The 6,000-nt window shown below is 37.7% G+C and overlaps 1 pseudogene; it reads right to left on the bottom strand.

Annotated features, from left to right (window-relative positions):
* Nucleotides 1-6,000, bottom strand: part of LOC112595852 — a 44,003-nt pseudogene that overhangs the window by 14,157 nt on the left and 23,846 nt on the right.

Genomic DNA, 6,000 nt, shown 5'->3' with positions numbered 1-6,000 from the left:
GTTACGGTATTAAGGTTCTCGTCATCAAATAACAGACGCAATTAATTTGTTCATATCTGGCATATATGGCATCACACCTAAAACAGCCAAAGAGGCATTTAAGTTTGAAAATGTTTATATACATCAGACAAAATAGAGGATATTTAATCAATTTAAATATTTTCTTTTAACTTAGTATAGTTATGTACCTACAACCTTAAATTCAATATAATATGCTAAATATCGAAATATGGTTAAACGTTTTCTGGTTTGAATAAATTTTCAAAATGACTAATCCATATCATATTTTGTATCAAATATTGGTATTGATGTTTTAGAAACAACTATTTTCAAATTGGAAAAGCCTGGAAACATTTCTACAACACTCACTAAGTAGCCATTCCATACTCAAAACTACTTGAAAGACTAATAATTCGTATTTATCTTGGTTCTAAACTTCAAATTGAGATAGTAAATATTGACAAAAATATAATATATAATATGAAAATACCTATGAGAGAAAGGAAGGTCGAATAGGAATGCATTTACATCAAGGTTTTTTATAGTAACCATTCTCATTTGTACTCATCTGTAGATAACAATTACATGAAGGGAAGAGTAAAATTTACTTTTACTATGTAACCTTCATTTGTATGGTTCGTTGAAGTTACTCAATATAACATTGTGATTTTACAATGGTCGTTCACGCAAAGCGGAAACAAATAATTATGATAATGAAATATTCTTTATATGAATGGACTGGTATGTAATATTTAAGCGATATTGTTTTGCAGCACACCATGCTATATGTACTTGTCTGATACAAGATAGCAAAGCGCTAAGTGTTTATCTTATGCAAAAATATTTTCTTAATCGTACAATCAGCACAAAGGGTTGACATTTATTTTAAGAATTTATGTTTCTGCGAAAATTGAAAAATGCATGAGTTAGGTCTCAGATTTTACCAGGTTATGTGGTTTACGGCGAAGTATAAGATGGTAGGTTACGGTGTTGCAATATAAATGTATTTGAGCGTATGTACTAAATGTACGTTCATGTTAACGACAATTCTTTAAGGGAGGTGCGATGCGACAAACAAATCCCAACACCAGCAAATTTCCTTGCAACTGGCTGCGGCGGCCAGTTACTCATTGTTTCTAATAAGGTCGTTTGTATGAACCTGCAAGGTTGCGGCGTGCCATTATCTGCGCTGCGGAGCGCTTTATCGATGTAATGTATTCGGCGCGTGTACTCGTTGTCTGTCATGCGAATGCGTCGATAACCAGTCGTTCCGCAAAGATCGACGTGTACGATTCTGGGATCGGACGAGTGTGGTCGAGCTTATGAGGCGAGCGGCCGCTTGCTTCTCTGGATACGCGACGAGCACCGTGAATAGAACATCTTGACGTCCAGCCTGGAACGTTTCTGCAGGTTTGCGGCGGCGGCGGCGGCGGCGAGGCGTGCCGGAACCGAGCGCGGCGGCCGTTGACGACGGTCACGTTGTTCGGGAGACGATGGTCGGCATGCCGGACGAGGTCCGACGGATCGGGCCGCCGCCCGGTCGTCCGGCGACGGTACGCCGCGTCGCGGTGATGATGATGATGGTGATGGTCGTGGTGGTGGACGGCGGCGTCGCGGTGACGGTGGTCGCCGACGTCGCGGTAATCTGCCGCCGCGGACTCACCGTCTTCGCGTCGCTCGCCGCACCGTCGCCGACGGCTCGGTGTCCGTGGCGAACCGGTGTTCGTGACGATTCCGCTCGAAGTATCTGTCGCCGCCGCCGATCGTCTCGTTCTTCTTGTACGCTGGCGGCGTCGTCCGGCGCCGCCGATCTCGGGTCGCGCGCGCGCCGCCCCGCCCTGCGCTCGGTACGACAGCGGCGGCCTGCGGCGCTCGCAGCTCGACTCGACGCGTCCGCCTGGCTGAGGTCGGTCGTGCGATCGACGCCATCCATGCCGCCGGCCGAGGCCGATACGCATGTTGTCGTTGTCGCGCTGGCGGCGGCGGCGGTCAGGCTGCCGCCGCGTCGCGTCCGATGGACGGTAGGTAGGTGGACGATGGTGGGCGACGACGCGGCCGTGTACGAAAACGGTTCGTTGCCGTTGTGCGCGTGGGCAAAGAAGTCTGGCGATGACGACGACGGCAGCGGCGGCGGCGGCGGCGACGACGACGACGACGGCGGTTGACGGGCGAGTTCGGCCGCCGCCGCCTGCTGTTGTTGTTGTTGTTGTTGGTGGTGGTGGTGCTGCTGCTGCTGCAGTTTCCGGACGATCCGGTCGACCTTGTGGCCGCGGACCGGGCGCGGCGGGGAAGCGGAGGCGCCGCTGTAGTCGAGCGGACCGCCGACCGAATACTTGAAGTACTCGTCGCGCGGCGACGACTCGATGATCGGCGACAGCTGTTTTTTCGCCCGGATCGGCGCCGGGGGCGGCGACGGGCCCGGCGTCAACGCGGACGGTTCCGCGGACCGATCCACGGCCACCGCGGCCGGACGCTTCTTGATCTTCGTCTTGATCCGCTGGATGGTGCCGAACAACGATATCGAACGTTTCGCGTCGTCGCCGCCGGACGCCAGGGGCTTGTTCCGGTCGCCCGCGTCGCTAACGCTCCTGGTCAACTTGCCGCCACCCGACGGCGCGGTCGACCGTCTTTTCGGCGGTGCCGCCGCGGTCGTCAGGTCCGTCGACGACCGATACTGTTGACCGCCGTGCCGCTGATCTTCCCACGTCGGCTGCTCCCTCTTCCTGATCCGGTTCTTCGGCCTGTCCAGCGACATGTACGACGACAGTTTACCTTTATTATATAGGCACGACCCAACAGACGACAATTAATTTAAAACATGTTTATTATACACGAAAATATTAATCATTAATTGTAAACCATCGTTAATTTATATGGTACTTTTCTACCCGGAAGTATTGCGTTGTATTGATATTCCAGAACAGAGACTGCAATATAAATATTCGAAGAACTTGGCAAGGATTTTTTTTTTTATTAAATCCTTAAAAGGATATTCTAGTTTTTTTTCTTGTTTATTTTACATGCGTATACACACAGATGAAAAATTGCGCTTGTTTACTCTTTCTATTGATTCTATTTGTACACCTATAGTATTATAGTTGCGTTTTTATCTACTCGGTAAGATATTAAATAAAAACTCGCTCAAAATATTTGTCTAGACATTGTATGCCGCCATTTTTGAGAGTTAATAAGTAATTTTTTACTTAAGGGATAGATTACACGACAAAAATGTATTTAGATAGAGATGATTTTTGAAATGTATTGAAATCTAATTTAACTAAGTACAACTTAGCTACTACTTGAATATGATTGAAACACAGTCATAAGTCGTAACCAAAAATAACGTGAAAAATAATTCAACTTCATCAAATCTTTTTGTTTAAAATTTTCTAAAATGTATGGCTATTATAATTAATTTCTATCATTGGTAATATTATTGATCAATAGGTTTGAAATTAAAACTATTAGGTAGATACTGCAGATTGAGAGGTGTAGAATTTTACTAAGAATATTAGTACTTATATATTATAAGAATCTTAAATACTCATAAATTTAAATAATACGTTTTTAAATTTTATATAAGTATGTTATATAGTGATATGGTAATTATTTTTTTACTGTAAGATATTTTTTATTTATATAACCAAGAAAATAAAGTATTATATTAAGTTTTTACTATGGAAAATGTTTACAATTTATTTTAATGATGTTAAAAACAAGTTATAACATTTTATTTTTTTTTAAATTATTTTTTTAGGTGCATGAAAATTAATTTTTTATTAAAGTAGAAAAAAATAGATCTTCATATTATTTAAATTGTATTAAAAAATGTTCAGCAATTTTTATGATAAAAGTTTTTAAAACGAATTCTTGTGTAAATCATTTACTATTTTCTTCGATATATATTATATTTACAATCCATAATAAAAATTGAAAGAATTCCATAATTTATGGAGTATTTAAATTTTTTTTTAAATAATTATTTATACTTCTTTTAGTTTTTTGTTTACTTAAGTATTTTCAGAGTAACTTAAATTAAAATAATAGTAATGTATCTTAAGTTCATAAATTATTATTATTATCGGTAAATAGCATTTTTTAACAATATATACATTATAATATGTAATCTTAAGCATAGTTAAGATATTTCACTCAAGTATCATTATGCAATAAAATAATTTCAGTGATAAGTACATTTATTTTTATTTTAGGCTCTTTATTATTACGTTAAATTTTATATATTATACCTATATCCAATTATAATTATATCTAATAGCTACTGCAATTCATAAAAGGATGTTGCTATTAATAATGCTATGATTTTCGATATTAAATTTCGCATTTACCTTCAGAATTCCATTTTTTCGAGTCTGTCCCTCCAAAGCTGGTCTTTCGTTGAAGGGACCCTCCATCTGGTTTGCTCCTCTGCTGTCTTTTCGGCGGTGTATCCGAGTGCAGCGAGGCCACGCTGTCTGCCTGCTTAAGTACGCGGTCAGCTTCCAACGCAAGTTCACGCTTAGATGCTTTGATCTTTTCCCTGCGAACTGGCGTGGGCACCAAGTGGCCTTCACCATCTCCAGCTAAAGCTTCCACAATACTTGCTGCATCCGAGTTGCCTTATAAATAAATTAAAACAGTTAAAAACCACATATTATGTTTATAAAGAAGATATATTTTGGAATTCGTATCAAAAATTATATTTTTCAGTCGTATACACAAAAAGTTTTGCCAATTGACATTTTTTGTTTCGTGTTACATCAACAATCACGCAATAACCTCATTACTAGAAACACAAATTACGAATTACGAGTCCCGAAACCAAAATTATTCTAGTATTATAGAATTTTTAAGTTTGTAACCAAAAAACTAGATAATGTGAATTTAATTTTTTTAAATAATATTTGAAAAAGCTCGATATAATAATACATTTTTGTTGAATAATATTGACTACTCAAGCTGTTTTTTATTTTTCGTTTCGAGAAAAAAAAAATTATTGTGACATTTTTAGCTATTACTACTCATTCCCAGGTATAGTCGTTAACAAATAATTATTTTATAAATTATAACAAATAATTAGGTAAATATTTCTAGAATTTTGATTTTTAAATTTTATATTCTTGTGTATCATGTTTGCATAATTAATTAAGTATTATACTTTAAATACTTACAATCAGTGTTATTATAGAGATAATTATAGAAGGTACATACTACCTACTTATATCTAATATAAGTAGGTACAACTTAATTACCTATTACCTAGCTAAGATGATTCAAGCTATATGCAATTAGAACCATGATATCTATTTTTAATAAAATTCTATCTGAAAATATCTTGAATCGAATCTGTAAAACAATTACCCATACATGTACATAATATATTATATGATTTTTTTATCATAAATTTATTACTAACAATAAAGTGATTTTAAACGAATTATTTATAATTGTTTGTGTTAAGCCTGTTAAGGTATGGAAATAAATATATGACAATTATTAATTTGTCCGGAAATGTTTGCGGTTCTATTCTAAAAATGTTAGGAAATATTATTTATGACATTGGACGACGCCCCTTTTTTTGACCTTCTCCTGCACTAGTCTAATGGTGGACTTTATACCTCTTGGTGTGTCGCATTATCCATACAAACATGTTTATTCCATCATAGAGACTAAACTTCCATTCTTCTTTAAATCTTTATAATGTAGTGTCCTTATTCAGCTATTATACAATTTCAAATCGATTTTTCGACCTCTAGACAGATAAAATAATGTATTTTTTCATTTTAATCTCTGCAAGTGTCCTAAATACTTCTAATGATCTTGAGCACTTTTTATTGAACGAACTGAACGAAACTGTTTCTTTACTCTTCAATCTCGAGTTGTGCTTTTTAATTTTATTCAATATACGTTTACATTATAATGTTTTTTTAAAATTTGCTTTATTTATATAATATTTAATAACTAAGAATTTTTATATTGACTATTTCATATTCAAGTATTCAA

The sequence above is a fragment of the Melanaphis sacchari genome, unplaced genomic scaffold (genome assembly GCF_002803265.2).
Source record: "Melanaphis sacchari strain LSU unplaced genomic scaffold, SCAv2.0 Contig2_pilon_pilon, whole genome shotgun sequence".
NCBI classification, from domain to species: domain Eukaryota; kingdom Metazoa; phylum Arthropoda; class Insecta; order Hemiptera; family Aphididae; genus Melanaphis; species Melanaphis sacchari.
Note: the sequence above shows the minus strand (reverse complement) of the source record. Positions and strands in the feature narration are given on the sequence as shown.